Source organism: Silene latifolia, chromosome 6, assembly GCF_048544455.1.
Source record: "Silene latifolia isolate original U9 population chromosome 6, ASM4854445v1, whole genome shotgun sequence".
In the NCBI taxonomy this organism is placed as follows: Eukaryota; Viridiplantae; Streptophyta; class Magnoliopsida; order Caryophyllales; family Caryophyllaceae; genus Silene; species Silene latifolia.
The window spans coordinates 114,959,651-114,979,184 of NC_133531.1; the positions used below are offsets into that span (position 1 = coordinate 114,959,651).

At 34.9% G+C, this 19,534-nt stretch overlaps 1 pseudogene; it reads right to left on the minus strand.

The window, feature by feature from the left end:
* Nucleotides 1-14,582: 14,582 nt before the first annotated feature.
* Nucleotides 14,583-17,808, minus strand: LOC141658921 (binding partner of ACD11 1-like; annotated as a pseudogene).
* Nucleotides 17,809-19,534: the final 1,726 nt, after the last annotated feature.

Genomic DNA, 19,534 nt, shown 5'->3' on the forward strand with positions numbered 1-19,534 from the left:
TTGAACAATCTAACAAACTACTCAAAAATACTTCTTAATTATATCTACCGTCTTATCTCAATAGAAAGTTCGATATAACCCAGGCACTAAAGTAAGGGTCGAATTGTTCTATTAGGAAAGCATAGCGATTCGGTGCGGTTTTCATTATTGTCTTTTCAGTTCGTGTACAATTTCCTAACAATCTAATAGAACAAATTTCGAAATCTGTCAAGATGACGAATGTCAAGGAATGACAATGAAAGATTCTTAAGAGTATTTGTTCGTTCTGTGATTATGATCGTACTGGTACACGTGATATCAAGAGAAATGGTTATTGCTGTCGGAATTGTTTCCAATTATTTACTTGATGATATTACGTAAACATCATAGCTTTGTCTACTAATTATTGAATGCAAGTGCGTATATGATGTTTTCTGTGCGGCAATGGGATGATCATTGGGCCATGATAGTTGGTAATTTAATGCTGGAACATTGGCCATTGCATTTATACATGCAGAATTGCAAGTTTGTGAAAAGTTCGGTCTCGATTTCATGATGATAAGGATATCTTATATTCTCGGATCTGAAACGTCACAGCCCATAAGATATGTCTTCAAATTTCTCTTATAATTGGGTCTAAAAAGATGTTAATCACTAGTATTAACATTGTCCACCCCTGCTATTTAATTAGCGTGTGGTATATGTCGATTACTAGGAGCATAAAATGGCATAATTTTTTTTACATCAACATTTTGCACGACATTGTTATTTAGTGTATGCTTCTGGATAATAATCAATGCATTACTGATTGTTTCTTTTGCTGACAATTTGTGTCATTTATTTAAGAAACCGTATTTATGATGCTTGTTTTTATGATATATAATACATGTAAGTTTGTCGTCTATTGGATAATGAATAATTTTATATTATTCTTATGGAAGTTGTAATGGTACAATATCTCTAAAACGAGTGACTTGACTCGTGTTCAAGATTGATCATGATTATGGGTCTCTTATGCGATGTTGTTTGTCTTTAACCAACTTTTACCATAAGCAAAATGATGCTAATATATCAACAGATAGTTAATGCATTCTTGGTGTTTGTTCTGTTTTTTGTTTAATGACAATGGATAAAGATAGCAGGACTTGTTGATAGCGTTTATTATCATGGAATTTTTGGTATATCTACATGATTCTTTTGAGGATATTTCAATTGCCATGATACTAGTATTATTTCTTGGAAAATAAATCGTCATCATGATAAATGGAATAATTTTGACCTTGGTGAATGATACTTTGTGTTCGTCGTAAAGAGACAAGTATTATTGTTTCATGATAATGGGTTAAATGAAGATGAAGATGTTTTTTCTTTGTCGGTCATGGATATATGCATATGGCCATGTGGTTTTGATGACATTGTTAACGACAATAATGGTTATACTATTAGGTTTGTGGATATTTGGTTTTAATATCCATGATTCATATCTCGTTATTTGGTCATTGTTGATATATGGATGATAATAATACCGATTATGGTATAATTACGATAGTCGTTATTTGTAATTTATAACATGACTATGCACTCATTTTAAACATGGTAGTGTTGTCTTGTATGAATAACTTATATCTTGGTTCATTAGACATTTATTTTAGACATTGAGCATGTTTAATGAGTGGTTTAAATCTTAATATGGTGTAATATTAAGTGCTTGTCTTTTTATGTCTATTTAATATATACGACATGATTAAGAGGTAATCTTTTTGTTTGTTTTGCAATTCATATGATGTTATAATAGTTGAGCAGTATCGATTATATGAATTGTGTGTGTACTATGTAATCAACAATAGAGGTGTGCTATTGAATGTATAAAGTGGGTATGAATATCTCTATTGAATCCTCCTTGATATGATACACGGTAATGCGAAATAGAGCGGTATAATATATGGTTGCTTGTATGGCTCATTAGCAAGTGTATTGATCTTGGATGGTGTCAAATGCCGATTCATCATGACTTAAGACACCCTAGGTTAGTAAAAGGAGAAATTGAAGAATCACCCATGCAAAGGGACATATATTATGTCGATTTTCATCTCATTGTTATTGTCCATGTAATTTATTTCGGGAATGTTCAATGAGATGGATATTAGTTTCAAACTTTTATAAAAAGTTGATTTTTGATCATGTAGGATGTATATCATGTGGAATAGGTATGAAGGCATGCATGTATGTTTTATCTATTGGTTAAAAATGATCATGGTTCTTGTTACGGTTAATGTGCAATAACGTTATGTTCACATGAATATTATAGTGATTAAAGTTTTATTTATAATATTTGATCATCAAATATTTTAATAATCATGTTAATTTGATCATGATTTATTATGTGTGTTGACTATGGTTTAGTTGAGTAACATTTTGCATTTGATGATTGATAATTTATTCATATGGTTTTTTTGTAGTGTTTTCACTATGCTTGTTTTCTAGTAATTATGATAGTACTGTTTTCATAAGTTTTTATTATATGGTGTTATATAATATGTGAAAATGAGCTATTGAGTGAGAATGACTATATTTTGTCTCTTGAATGTAATACATGAAAATGTGGATATTAAGCGGTAGCATATGGATATACATATGTGGCTTGATAACATAGTGTATTGATATAGGGCGGTATTAAGGGTCCGTAAATGGTACCTTAGGTAGCCTAATTTTCAAGGAGGAGATGAAACTCACCCATGTAGGACATAAATATTGAGGTTGTGTTAAAATCTCACATTGATTATTTATATATGCAAATTTAATATGTAAAGTAATATTTATGAAATATGATGTTTTGATCAATGGATCGGTTATTTAATAATGTTAGTGTGCTAACTGTCTTGTAATGATTGTTTAACATGTTAATATCTTGTGTAAGGAATTTTAAAGTTTGATTATTTAATTGGTTTATTTACCATATAATCTCGGGAATGATGGTTTGTGATAACCATGATGAGATTATGGAGTCATGGTGGTTTATCATGTAAGACGTAAATCAATAGCATTGAATGTACAATTATTGACAATCCGGTTATGGAGTTGTCATGTATTCTAGGATTATTGACAAGTTGGTCTTTGACACAAAACAAAGATTATTTACCTTGTAAAAGGTGGTTTTGTCATTGTGTTCTTCTATGAAAGACATGGGGGAGGTAATATGATATTCGGTATTAGGATAAGTGTGAGAGTATGATTGTTATTCTACGGTTAATACTCTCAATGGTCGAGTATGACGCTTTTATTCAAATAATGAAAGTGGAGCTATTACTCGGGTTTTCACAAGGGCTTAATTATTGCGGTTTGACAAGTTGAGTAAGTAAACTAGTATAGCCAGTACTCATCTTTGGCAAGGGATTAAGCAAATGTGACAATGTATAAAGTAAACCATGAATTATGGTTTGTCCTATGTCATTTTTCTTCGGTCTTAGAGGGATAGTATTTTGCAAATTGAAGTACAAAATGTAGAAGGTGATTTTCTACTAGTGGTAGTGTATTTTACTTGGAAAAGTACCATGAGTATATGGATTTCCAAGATCGAATTTGCATTATGAGTTTGACATTGGAATTGGTATGCGTAGTGTTAGCATAGCCGGTTAAACGGCTAAGTAGCTGAAGAAAATAATCTACGATTTTCCTTAAAGTATTTGACCAATTTCATTCATATAATTTTGATAGTGAATAACGGTGCGCACCGGGGTGTTTGTTATAACACGGTTTATAGACTATCATAAGTGAGAATTGATATTGGTTGTCTTTTGTGAGATCTCAGTTTTAGTTGATCACTTTGCATAAAGGGTCAACTAAGGACTTGACCGGTTATAAAGTCGGTTGACGGGATGAGACTAAAACCCGTATAAGATCTTTGGCGATAGGATACCCAATTCCCTTCTAATACAATGTTAGAGGCTGAATTCAATGTGGAAGGTCTATTGTTAAGAGATTGAAGCACACAATAATTTATATCCCGAGGTGTGTGCTTAGACTTGCATGTTGTATGGTTGATCTTTTGAAAAAGTGTGTTTGCAAGGACACGATGAAAAGAATCAACCTATATGAACATGAAGTACAGCCACTTCAAAGGAGTATGGGTTTGACTCCTGATATGTTCATGAATAGATATAGGACACTAGGCTTGAAAATAAGTGTCGGTTTCGTAATTTTAGAAGTAAATTAATTTATGTGTGAGTTATCTTCATGTATTCAAAATGAGTAGAAAGGGTTCAATGCTAACTCACACCCCGATACTCGAATATTTGGAATGTGTAATTTCACTAAGTGGAAATTCAATCTTCGTGACATTTTCATTTATGCATAAATTGGTATGTTTGTTAACTTATTTAAAATCTTGAATTACGCTTAAATGGGGGAGGAATGTTGGTAATTTAAGTGTAATTACCGGTTCATTTTAGCGTACTCGGGTTTGGTTCGTAGATGGGTAAGTTCGTTATAATATAATGTAAGTTCGGGTAGTACGGAGTGTACACTTGCATAATTATTTATGAATTTACGGAATAGTTTTCATTTGAACAACTATGACAGGGGGGCTTCGGGGCAATGCCCGGGAAACTTTGATGGGTTTTAATTCCCAAAATAGACATTTAATATGTCGGAATTTGTGAAAAGTTACTACTCTTCACAAATACATCCCCCTACACCTTTTCATATCTATATAAATAGAATGGGATTGAAGATATTTGATACACAGACAATCTCATCTTCTGCATCATTGAACAATCTAACAAACTACTCAAAAATACTTCTTAATTATATCTCTGTATTCTGTGCCGAATACAGAGGGCAACCGTCTTATCTCAATAGAAAGTTCGATATAACCCAGGCACTAAAGTAAGGGTCGAATTGTTCCATTAGGAAAGCATATCGATTCGGTGCGGTTTTCATTATTGTCTTTTCAGTTCGTGTACAATTTCCTAACAAAGCCTATATTTCACATATTCATTTCTTCTAAGTTTTATCATGACCCGACAATACGACTTGCAGCATGCTACGAAAGTTATTCGATGTGAGATGACAAGAATATATCTACTTTGAAGTCACATTTACTATTATCTATATTAATTGTAAAGATCATTGATAAAAGAGTAAATTATCAATTACACACGCGCTTAATCCACTTTTTTACACTTACTCTCATGTCAGTTTTTTTTTTTTTTTTTTTTTTAAATTACACCCAAATTAATAGCTCATGTTATAATTTACACCTAAAATCGGTTTCAGGCAACTTTTCCGCCAAAATTAAAAAAATTTGTGTTAAAAATTGATTTTAGAACGATTATACCCTTCTTTCCTTCTTCTAGTATGAAGCATACTCCTTCTATATCTTTCTCCCTCATTATCTTCCCCAATTTAATTTGAAGACCTGCTTAATATCCAATTCATTTAATTGGGATAAGTGTCGAATTAGGTTGTTCTGTAATTTCGTGCAAATGCATTCGCAATTCAGTGGGTAACTAAGCGAATACGATAACCCCATGCGTCCATGCCAAGCATCACCTAGGCAAATAATTACAAGGCCTCCAATCCGTATCTATTGCCAACTATGTTATCCCCTTGAGACGGTTAACATTGTGTTAAATCAGGCAAATAGGCATGGGCCTTATCTGAATGAAGGGAGATGGGCCACTTAACAACACAAGGGAGGTTTCATCCTAAAATCAATTGGCAATAGGAGGAGTAGCCCCCTTGGTTATAAAGTGGTACAATATCTCTTTCTCCTTCAATGTGGAACACTCATATGTGGGATAATATGTGATTCTTCACATTGGCACTCTTAGTGTAAGGTACGGGTGATAGTCATCATCTTCTTCCAGAACTGCGGCGGCGTTATAGTCGTACCTACCCTCATTCGTATGCCTGATGCAGCTATATATAATTGGTAAATTAAATTGACAGAAAACGCAAACATAATATACACGGAACAATAATGCAACATCCTCATATACATGAATTAGGGTATGTACTTGTAATTACTACAATCGTAATTGTTGTGAGGCGTTTTGATATAATGGCATACGACCTCTACAAATAGGGCATCTTTGGTCGTTACTTTTTGTAAACCACGTTACGATACACGCTTTATGAAATTTATGTCCACATTCCAAAACTAAAATCATATTATTTCTATCTTCAGCTCCCTCATTATTAAAACCATCCAAACAAACTATACATTCTAAACAAGTTTGAGCAACTTGATTCCTCGTCTTCTCGTTCACGACCACAACCTCTACCACCGCGTCTAGAGGCCTTGTCAAGACGACACTACTATTAACACGATTCTCTTCATGTCTCGGTCGTTGATTCTCTTGACGATTATCCCTGACTTGATCAATAACAACGTTTACTCGACGGAAATAGTTACGAACTGAGGAGACAGCTATATAGATTAAAACTCCGACAAAGAACCACGTAACAGGAGAGTAATCCTTCTCGCTCATTATTCTTTCTTATCAACTAGGGACTACTATTTTGCTACACTTAGTATTATAGTTGCAAATTTGCAATCAACTTCGTACTCTTTTTATCAAAGCATTGTCTATTTATATCTATATACTCCGTATATATATACGTATAGGGAGAGTTCTTTCCTAATTAACACAGGAATTCAGTATTATGGGATTGTTTAGGAATTCCGAAATATGTGTCCCCTTAATAGTTTAGGAATCAGGTGTATGGATCAAGGCAAAAATTCTCATATATATAAGAAATATTACATATTGTTTTTTTTTCCAGACACCATGCATTTACGATAAAAAAAACACCAAATAATAGTAGATCCTCAGTGTCTTAAATTATTTTTGATATTCTTACGTTAACCTAATCGAAACCCATATTAACTCGATCTGTATGGATCATATAAGTATATAACCTAACCCAAATGGGCCAAATTCAAACCGACATGACCTACCTGTTTAATTAGACAGATAGATCTAATTTGTAACCTGATCTTAACGCTAGCTGATGCTTATGTTGGACATCAATTATTCTTTGAAGTTGTTTCTTCGTTTGACGCCGCCATTAGTCATAGGCTCATAACCATAATCGTCTTTAGATCGTCTTTATATGCGGCATTAGTAGCCATTGATGTTCAACTGATCAATCTAATAGGAAAAATATTGTAATAAACTGATCAATCTAATAGGCTAAATGTTATCAGAGGTATATCCAAATTCCAAACTGTGCTATGATTTGGAATTAGACCTGGTAAACTTAACCCGACCCGAATGACTCGACCTGAATAATTCGACCCGTGCCCGAATTTAGGACCTAAATCTGACTCAAAACCTGAATTAACATGACAATATTCAACCCGAGTCTTTCAAATCTGACTCAAAACGTGAATTCTACTTCCTCCTATTCTACCTAACCTTCCCTCTTTCCTTTTTCATTTATTCACAATACCTTCTTAATTTCCTTATTTAGTAAAGTTTTATACTTATTTTAATCACTTTACCCCACAACAATACCACACCTCATCCCATAACAATACTTATTTTAATCAACTTACCTCATAACAATACTTATTTTAATCACCACCCACAATAATACGCCACAATACTTTTCATCTCTACAATTACCTAACCTCACTACAATACTTCTCCTTATTTTAATCCAACTCCTTAATTTTAGTGTCCCCATAAATAGGGAGGTTTATTTAGAATAAGAGGGAGTATTAGTTTTTCTTCAATTATGATAATAAAGATTTCAAACAGACCGCACGAAACGCGGGATACTACCTAATATGTATATATTTTTCATCAACCCGTGAATATTGAAAGATGTGTTTTTTTAATCTATATACATTACTTATTATTCTAAATTTTATAGTTTTTCATTAAGCATATTTGTCTTTGTAAATGTAAAAAAAATACTCCACAAATATGTTATTTTATGAGGAGATTAGAGTCGTATTTTTTCGTTTAAATTATTATTTGATTTGATTTGAAGTTTTTAGTATTTAATTGTAACTTTTTCAATTTGTTCATAATTTAAATGATGATTTTTCTCTTCGTAAGAATTCGAAAATGACTAGAGCTGATTTATTAAATATAGGGAGAAGTCGATTCACGTCACATTATTTTTTTAAATGTAATCATATACGGAGTATTACTTATATATAAATAAGTGTTATAACATAAGTGTGACATTTATAAAAATAAGATAAGTACAAACAAAGATGGGAAAGAAAAAGTATGGCGAGACTGTCAATATTCATGTGATGTTGGAAAATATATGCGGAGTACTTACTAATTGTCATTTTGAGAAATTAATTTTTGAAATTGTATAGATCTCTTACCGAATTAATCATTTTATCTAAATTATTTACCAAACTAGTCATTGTCAAATTAATTACATTGTAAAATCCTTAACAATGGCTAAAATGGAAATTAAAATTCGAAAATGGTTAGTTTGGAAAATAGTTTATTGAAAATGGTCATTTTAGCAAAAGACCCTAAAAACAACTGGGCAAAACTGACCCGACCAAACTCGACACGAATTCTTGCAAATCTGAACCCAATTTACCCCACCTGAACCCCACCCAATTGACCCATTTGTCTGGTCTACGTGGAAATAGGTGGAATGGTAAGAATAATACTTCGGAATTGTTATCTCAGTCAATTGTTATCTATTCCTTTTTACACAAAGACCAATTTATGTAAAACAAACTAATAAAATAAAGAAACAATTACCACTTGCATACACTAGCCACTTGTTAAATACTTGCACAAAATAGAAATAGATAACAAATGAATGTTACACATCAAAATGGAAATAGATACCAATTTACCGAAAGATGGAAATATTAAGTATTCTATAATTAGAAGACTCGAGAGTGGGCATGGGGGTGGTAGGAAGAGACTCGTCGGGGGCTGTGATGGTGGTGGCGTGCCAAAGGACAAGGGCGAGATGGTCAGCGGAAATGGTTGAGGCAAAAGCCATGCTATACGGGCTTGAGGTGGCGAGGAGGTTAGGCTTTACCAACTTCAGTCTTGAGACGGATGCTCTTAAGGTGGTGCGGGCCGTTAAAAAGAACGTGGCAATGCGAAGTCCGTTTGGTCTATGTATTAGGGATGTGTTTGATTTAGCTTTTTCTCTTGATTGTAGGGGCTTTTATCATGTTAAGCGGGGAGGTAATACGGTTGCTCATTTGTGTGCTAGACTATGTACGGGTGAGGGTGAGGAACACTTCTTTGTAAACGATTTCCCGACTTCCGTCCTTAGTTTGGCGGATCTTGATATAACTTAATAAAAGATCACGGTCTTTCCCTTCAAAAAAAAAAAAAAAAGTATTCTGTAACTCGTCTACCTGATCGATGTCACCATTTTAACAACACCCAATTCACTAATTCTACAATGCCTCATTCATTCAAATACAATAGTATTTCTGCCACCACACATCATAGCATACTACTGAGTTTGACATTTGAAATCTTGAAATTACTACCGCAATTAATAATACATGATCATAGAAGTTAAAGCTAAGTATTTTACATTAGTGAAGACGACCCTAGTTAAGATCAACAGATAAATCACATCATTTCGGTTACGACATGAAGCTGCAATTGCGCTGACAACTACAGAGTATTCATTAGTTATAACTTGCTCCCTGAGCTGTTGGAACACTGGTTAGTGTTTTGGTAAATTTCTACCAATTTAGGGTTAAAGTGACCGCCCTTTTTAGCCTCGTATCGGGGGGTTAAATTATATGTGATTTATGACGAAATATGTATGTAATTAAGGCGGAGTGACGATGTAAGCAAAGTAAAAGACAAAATAAGGAAATAATGACACAAGAGATTTTGGTGACGCGGAAAACTCGATGTGGGAAACAACGGCGGGGGGAGTCGGAATCCCGCCAATATTCCACTATATGATAATCGGAGCACAAGTACAATATAAAACGGTTCGGATCTGATGACAATTAACCCGTCTTGTGCGTAAGCGAGACAGACGAAATATTAATCGGATGTCAGTGGCCATTCGACGGATTAATACGTGGGATTTTGGTTGTAGTAATTTTCTTGTGGTAAGATGGTGATAATGATTAGAGTAATCATTATCTAAAGATGGAGATAATCATTAGATTGTGTTCATGGTATTCATGGGATAGTTTTGGGGTTTGGGGTTTGTACGTAGGTTAGATGCTGCTGCTTGGTTGTTAGCTATCCCTTTGTTGTACGCCGTTTTGTATGTTCTTGTGTGTGTCAATATATGGATCCCTTCTCTTGTTTGTCTTCCTTGTATTTATAGTGAATAAACCCTAGTGGGTTTATTAGGTTTCCCACTTAATTGCCTTGTTCCTCAAGGTAGAGTTTGGACTTTCCTTATTCAGAATATGACAATAATTAGGATTTCCTTATCTTACCCGCGATCTTATTAATATCTTAGTCCAAGTCGAACTCTTCTTCACCTACTGTCCTTCCCCGGATTATCCTGCTTCCAGACCTGCCTCCCTGGCTCGGTCCATGGGCCCGACTCCCCATGTATGTAATGGGTCCATTGCTCATTAATTAACCACTTATCTCGTGCCACGTAGCCTAGGCAAAATACGGTAATTTTGGCCCTAACAGTTAGCATCAATCGGTCTTGTGGACACTGCGTTGATTCATTATCCTGAACCACTTCATCCCATTGAATGGTTAACGGCGTACCTGAATTTGCATGAAAGTAAATGGTCTTCCCTAACACAGGCTCCTCCAAGTACTCTGCCCTTAAATCCACCATTGCCTTGCAAACGATTCTAACTGTAAGCACCAAAGGAATTCCAGTAGTCTTCATGAACAATTGAAGGGGGTCGGAATAGGAAAAGAGATTAAAAAACGCGTCCTTCCTAGAGACCGTGAAACTAGGGAAACAATTAAAAAACAATGGGCCTCGAGACAAATTTGATGTTACAAGTGCAAGCAAAGAGGTTTTGAAGTCAAGGTGCCTAGAGTCTCTTAGGCATACAATTACAGGAGCATTTACGCCGTCTCGTACAAGTGGCTTAATGGCTACTTGGATTCAGGGGCGTCTTAAAACAAATGGAGGCCCGGTGCACTGAGAAAAAATGAGGCCCCAAATATGAATGTACAACGGTACTACACTTCGATTTTTGTATTGAATTTAATTAATAAGGCTTCTAAATTCGGTGTTTAAAACCGGAGGCCCAGTTCCTTCGCCCGTGGTTGCACGGGGTGTTAGACACCCCTGCTTGGACTAAACCCAAGTGAACAAAACTGTGTTTCTTCTTGACGAAGCCTTCTGGCCTGCAGACAGATAGTAAGTCACAAGATATACATTTTTCCGCGGAATCACATACAAAGGTTTGTTCAAAGTCTTTAATGGTGTAGCTAGGAAATTTCCAAAAGGGTTTTTTCTTGTACAACTTGTGAACTGGGATCTTTGGCAATTGCCAATCATCTAAATTCTTTTTCACTTGAGTTTCCATTGATCATTCACTGGAATTGGATAAGCAAAACTAGACTTAGAAACAAGATTAACTTGCAGTAAAGAGAAGGAATAATTGGCTAAACATACATTTAGTGTGTGATTCAACTTTTCTGCTTGGAGAATGAGTGAGATTACGGCATTTTATAGAAGATATGCATAGCCTTGACACTTCTGTGCAACAAGAGTTAGCGTCTTCTGTTGGTAAATGATTATGATTCTCTGAAGATTCTTGTCCTTCAAACTCTTTACATCATATCCATACTGTAGTCTAAAGAACTACAATAACCTACGTAGATTCCTTGCAGGTGTGGTACAGTGATGCGACTACACACAATATTGTGCTTCTTTGTCTCAAAAGATTTGAGTTTTTTGTCACCATGCCTAGCCTAGCTAGACCTCGCAATACTATCCCAGTCGGATGACCAGATCCCGAATACTTTACCCGAGATCAAATTAAAAAACTTAAATATGTCGCGAAATCTGAATTAACCCCGCTCGATCCACTTGACCGGAGCTTTGTTAGACCCAAAAATGACCCGACAATACCACTTGCATGCTACGAAAGTGATTTTATATGAAATGACAAGAATATATCTACTTTGAAATTACATTTACTATTATCTATATTAATTGAAAAGATCATTGGTAAAAGAGTCCGTACTTCCTTATAATATATATTCCTTCGTCTCAGTCAATTGTTGTCCTTTAGTTTGATTTTGCCACAAGACTAAGAAAAGAGCAATGGGTCAATTACTAAATGACAAGTGGACCAAATTCTGTATCAATGATAAAATTCCTCATCAAGTTCATTCTTAAAATGAAAGGACAACAATTAATTGAGGCATCCCAAAATGGAATAGGACGAGAAAAGAGGGTGTATAATTAATTATACAAAACACTTTTAAAAAAATACTTGTAAAATCAATCTTCATGTCTGACTCGAAAATACCGTGATTCTAAGCGACTCATGCCGGAAATGGCCAAGGCACAAAATACCCGATCGTAAATGGCTAAATGACCAATATCAACCCACACCCCAAGCAGGGCCGAAATCCGAAATGACATGGCCGGGCTCAATTTGACTTAAATATATGACATACTTGAATTGAAATGATTGACCTCAACAAACCAGACGGAACGTACAATCAACCTATTTGCTAAGTCTAAGTCCTTACGTGACATTTATCGTCATTTGTGAAGAATTACCTAAACGTATTACTTATATTTTTTTTCGAAACAGTGCCTACTAGTTAACCATCTTTGTTTGACATTCCCATATACTAATAGTTACCCTATAAAAAAACAATTTTCATCCTTAATTGTTCGGGTTACATGAGTTTGCAAATATAAATAAATTTCTCCATTATCTTCCCTTGATAGTGTCAAATAGAGTTGAGTCAATTAGGTGTTCTTAGTTAAATAAAGTAGCCAAAGTAAATGGTCTAGTAAGAAATTCATCGATTTTTGGGTTATGAATGGAGGTTGCAATTCTAATGAATTAAGCCTTGTTTGTTGCATTTCCTTGCTATGCTTGTGTTAGTCGGTTGTAACCAATTTTGTGCAAAGATTTAAGGTTAACTCAAAGTCAACTCAAGTCAACCAAAGTCAACTTCGGCCAGTCAACACCACCAATGTCGGGTCAAGCTGCCTAACTCGCGACCCAAGCTCAAAGGAATGTGATAGCTAGGTCACTTGGAGCCCCAAGCCACAAAGTCAAGGTTGAGGGAGAGTATGACAAAGACAAGCTTCTAAGGCCGAAGATCAGGCCAAAACTGCATTTTGCGGTGGTTACCGAATCCTACGTGTCAGCCGCATCCTGCGGTTTCTGTATAGGTCACCTAATTAAGGCCCGTCTTTTGCGCAACTTAAAGCCCAAGTTTCGGTTTGACCTAGGAAATAGTGCAGCCCTATAAATAGCCAACATGTTTAAGATTTAGAACCATCTTTGACTTGTGAACTAATCTTGTAATAATTAAACGTAATCCATCCTTAAAATATGTCAATCTTTCTTCAATTAGAGAGTTGTAATAAAATTATGGTTTGGCTAAATCTCTTTTCTTGGTGTAATTTTATTCAAAGCTTCCAACTTTGTTATTCTAAGACTCTTTAATCTCTTTTAAGTTACGTAATACTCTTTTCTTGTGCTTAATCTTCATATGTTGAATGAATTTATGTTTGGGTTGGCCATCCATGCTTATTGTTTGTTCAACTATTGCAAATTCTAGAGAAGTGGTTTAATTTAACTTGAATTTGTTTGAAGCAAGCTTGTTGTGTGGTGAATTTGTTTAAAGGATTCACATAATAGGTAGGAAAATGTGTATCTTTTCTTACTAACATGGTTTAATCTAGTAAGAAGTGGTCCTAGCTTGAATATATCTTGGTAAAAATCTTAATGCTCATATTTAGTTGTCCCTCATGGTTTAATGAGTTGTTGATTAAACTTGAAGGGTGCATATCGATGGCTTAATTTGTGTGTGCTAGTATCTTGATATTGTGGTTGTGGGTATATAACATTGAGAGAGTAAAAGACTCAAGCTTTACTATTTGTTGATTGCTAAGAAGAGATTATATCAAGTCTCCCTCTCATATTGAATTCTTGCACTCTATTTGTTTGTTGATTTGCCTTCTTGTTAAAGTTTAAATTTTTAGTTGTTTGTTACCAATTTCTTACATGAAAACCTCGTTTCTATGTCAACCTTTGTTTGTTCATTGTGAATGCTCATAGTTTGTATTTAGTTTTGCTTATTGAGTCTTAATTTGCCTTTAGTGTTTAATTAATAGTTGGTTATTAGTTTAAAAATCGAGTCTTGGCTAAAGGTCCTTCCTTTTGAGTTCAACCCTAACTTACCATTTTACTACCTTGTTATTAGAAGTTAGTAAAGTCTAGTTAGAATTTAAATTGTTAATTTGATAGGGTAATTAGTATATTTAACGACATCTAATTTATCTCTATCATCCCTGCATTTCAGTTTTCCTTCATGTTCTCCCTCCTTATTTATCACTTTAACCATCTAATACATTTTCTCCATCTACCATTATTTATCACTTTATATCTTCTGTCTATCTGCATATTCATTCTCCTGTCTAAAATATAACTAAATATCACCATCAGTATACAATATTAATAAATTAATATATTTACTTTAAGAACCTCGTTTACAGTGTAAGTTCCAAGGGATGAAGCAATAGCCATGACCCATAGAAAGGAAAAGAAAAATTATAATGCCAAAAATATATACAATATATACCAGACAATATCAAGGGATTAGACTTTTACAGGATCAGGCTTTGCAGAATGCTGCTCGTTTTGGACTGAATCCTTCGGAGAGTCGATATCAGATAAATGATCATGAGCAAAGTCTTCCACAAATTTTCTCTTCTGCTCATCTTCCACCATCCCGACTTTCTCTTTCGTCTTTTGACCGATATCAATGGCTACTTTAGCCACCTTGTTGAAGGCTCCGGTCACCCATGTTGCACCAATGAGCACATACCGGTTCTTCATTACGGTAGAACTAGCATAATTAACCTTTTCCTCGGCCATGGCGAAGGCCGTTTTAGTCTTTTCGAGACCGGAATTTCGATCATACTCCATGACTTTATTGTTGACCTGAAGTACCCATGTTGACTTTTTCAAGAAAAACCCGTCTTCGATCGAGGGACGCGATTTTAAGAGAGGCTGTTGAAGTCAACTGGTGCTTCTCATCGAAGGACTTTGCCTTTCCAACAGCGCCTTTCCCTAATATAAAGCCCTTGGCTAAAACGGTGCTAACTACATCCTCTGCTTTGTGTAGTGAAGACTCAGGATTTTCGCCTTCCTGTGGAAATTTGGTACTTGTTGGTTAAGCCTCTAAATTAGTCCTTAGTTAATTCTATTTTGGGTGGCTATGCATAAACTTCTTTATTCGAGATTGTATGTTATTTGGGGTTATCATTGTTTATGACTCCACATCTTTCATGGACTTAGATTTCATCCACATATATAATTAACTGGTCTATAAGAGATTGTCTCATGTAAATATATAAACCCATTTAGAATAAATTATTCACCCGTATACCCATTAACCCGCTAAAAACTAAATTCGGTGAATAAAATTCGTATAATTTCTGTAAATCTCGTGTAACTTTATGATGAGACTGTCACGTACGTGTCCTACTATATCCTAGTGATGAGAGTATAGAAAAGTATAATGTCAAAATGAAATCATTTTTCTTACTGCTATTCTAGCCAAAGCAGCAGGTGGCAATTCATAGTTGGGATCCAAACTTATTGTGACTGTCTTATCAGCTATCGTCGCTCCCTGGTACATGCATATATACAACTGTCAGCAGATACCATATACCACACAAAAAGAAAAACGGAAGGAATATAGGCAAAAAAAAGGAAGATGACACAGATGGTCATTTCATATTTCATTTATGTTAAATGAGGTCGAATAAGCATGTGAAATTTGAAGATCACAAAAATTTAAAGGTAAGAGATACTAAAATATCCATAAAACTCGTGTTTTGATCAATACCACTGAATGATAAGGTAACACTTGATAAAAAAAAAATACAAGGATCGGCGAGAAAAGTTTTCAAGTATAACTTATATATTGTAGGGATGTAAATACAAAATTAATAACCTGATGCAATGCATAAACAGAAATGTCGAGCACAAAATTATATAAATCAATAGTAAAACATTATATTCAATCACGCACACATCACAAAATACCATATGAGTACTTTAGGTTGCATCAAAGGTTTTAAGAATTTGCAATACTAATAAAACCTACTCCGTATATCCCAGCACGCTAGAGAAACATCTTGAACGAAGGAAAATATCAGTTGGGTTTAAATGTTAGCTTTATATACAAACTGTGAACATATATTATATTACTAATATATAGATATCATGTCATTACAAGTTTACAACTGCATCAAACATGTAAGATACTAGCACCTATTCCTCGATACAATTAACAAAGATTACCGTTAACAAAACAGCAGTATCTGCTCCTTGTGAATCCTTGAATGTAACATATGCAGTTAGAGTCTCCTCATCTTCACTGCAGAGTTAAATGAAACATATGATCTTCAATTTTGATGACCGAAATTCAGCTTGCAGAGATTAACTAACCTCTTTGTCTCCGCGTATACAATGTCACCAGAAAAAGAAAATAACTCCTTAAGATCTTGCTCAGAAGCGTGACGAGAAACATTGTTGACTTTAACTGTTTTTACCTAGAATATGCGAAACATGAAGAAAATCAAAATTCATGCTCCATCAGAATGCAAAAAAAAAAAAAAAAACATCATACAAGCAAATAAAAACATCTGTGAAAGCACCACACCTATGCAGCTATCTTATTTTGATAGGGTCCCAAGGGGACGAGGCCAAAGGTGTGAGGCAAAGGCACGCCGCGCTTTGCTTTTTGGACACGAGGCGCACTGATTTTTCAAACGAATATCAATACTATACAATCAAATTTTAGGCGAGAATAATCTTTTTTTTTGTTAAAGATGGCTAACATATAAACAAATGGATATCGCAACAATAAAATTATACTTCAAACATTTGATATGAACAATTCGAGACAAGCTACGCAAACAAATAAACCAGGAAATCACAGTATATCAATTAATCAATAGAACGAAATACAACGGTTAAATCATCAATTGATCCATTTACCTAAAACCAATTACTGTCAAGTTACAAACATATTTAGTGAAAAGAATAAGACAAGCACAAATTAAAATTATTTAGAAAAGATGTCGTAATGGTCTTTAATAAGTTAGGTGATGGAGAAAAGAAACGGAGAAAGAGTATATTTGGCTAAGTTCGACCTCCGGAGATTTATTATGTAATAGAGACGGAAAATGAAGAGTATCCTATGGATCAAAATCACGCATTATGTTAAAATTGCAACATCACTGTCAACATCATCCACATTATAGCACATAATCGTAATACGACTAGGTGCGCGTTTCGTTAAATAAAAAATTAAAAAAAAAACATAATCGCCATTGAATGTAAATACAATTAACCAAATTACAAAAAAAATTGAGAGAAGATTACTTACAGACATATTTAACGGAGAGAGAAAATGACAATGGCGAAAATCAAAATTAAGGTTTTAGGGACGATAAAGGTGTGTCTTGAGAGACATGGCCAATTCCTATATGAACAATTACCAAATTTGACATGACACTTTTTATCACGTATAGTTAAAGATAAACTCCTCTATTTTTATATGGGGTCAAATTGGCCTATATATTTCGCGTAAATAAACTTTGAATCCTTTTTTTTCTAAATTTCTTTGTTTAGAATTTTAAATAGTTTTGGTTTCGTTTGGCAAATTCTATAATGAGGACAACTCATAATATATAGAAATTAGACAACCTATTTTTTATTATATAACCATTTTAGCTGTTTCAGTGACGATGCACTCGAGTGATGTGTACGCCATATGTTGTAATTTTTTAGTATAAATAGATGTGAGATGGTGCATACTAAAATGGGTTGAAAAGTTAAGACATTACGAAAGTAATAAAACTATAAGTTATAAATAAAGTAAAATATTACTTCGTAAGAAAAATATGGAGGAGAAAATGATAAAGAATTATTGAAGATTAGGAGAATCTGGGCCGGTTTCGGGTCCCTAATGTCAAGCTCGACCCCCTACCCCAACTTGGACCCGCCTTAGGCCCGCCCTAAAACCCGCCATAAAACCCGCTTCACATGCCACCTTTTACCCACCCAGAGCATCCCGAATCGCCCTCAATCTCGGGCCGGTTCCAAGTCTCCCGAGCCAAGCCCGGCCCGCCCTCTAACCCGGTTCGGACCCAGCTGACCCGCACCTTTGACCAGCCCTAGGGATATCAATTGATCAGGGATCTTGTCTAGACGCTGGGACCTAAATCCAACGGATCGGGTCTGGATTGCAATATTTAAGGTCTAGTGGATATGGATATGGATTGATACATACATATGTATAGAAACGGATCCGAATATGGATCATATGGTCAAGATCCACATCTTACCCTTAAATTCATTTTTATTTTATTTCAAAAAAAAAAAGTTAAAGAATAGTCAAAATCACGTATCTTTAAAACACAACTTTCATAAACTAAACTATGATTTCTTTCTCATTCACATTTTTCGATTATTGCAATAATGTGAATGAGAAAATTTCATCACAAAAATCTGACTTTTATCAACAATAATGGTGTAAAAAGCTTACTAGTATCATGAATTAAGCAAAATGAACAACTAATTAGCAAAACTCAAAGGATTTAAGAGTAGATCTAAAGAAAAATCAAATTGGGGAAAAGGATGGAAGAAGATGAATAAACTTACCTTGACCAATTAGTTGGATTAGATGAGAAAAGTGAAGTAATAGGATGAATTCCAAGCAAAATAGAACAACAATGGAGGTTTTTGGAGGAATTTTAGTGAAGAAGGAGATGAAGATAAGAATGAAAAATTAGAGGAAATAAGAGCGCTTAGCCGAGTAGTCCAACCCGTGTAACTCACACGGACGAGTGCCGAGTGTACTCGGTCGAGTACAACTCTACTCGGTCGAGTGGATAACCCACTCGGTCGAGTAACGGGTTTTTCCAGAATGTATTACTTCCTGGAACAAGGTCTACTCGATCGAGTCGAGGGTCCACTCGGTCGAGTGCTTGCTTGCTCGGCCGAGTTGGTACTCGCACTAGATCTAGTGATTCCGTTGGGCTTAAATTTTCAATAGAATCTTATCGATGGATTTCCCTGCAAGACAATACAAGGTTCGGGAGTCCGCCGTCTATTGGTGACTCGTCCCGAGTTACTTCATACGTCATTCTACTCACCATTTATGGTGCACTACCGTAGCACTAGTGGCTACTCCACTAGCATCCATTACTAATCATACATAATTAATGATACTAATAAGCATTCAATTAACACACAATGTGATACAAAGATTGAAACCATTATCCGTATTAATCATTTCCCAAACACGCTACTCACACTAATCTAAGCATTCAACTTCCATACACATTCCCACATCATTGGCAATCATTACGTCACGCAAGAAAC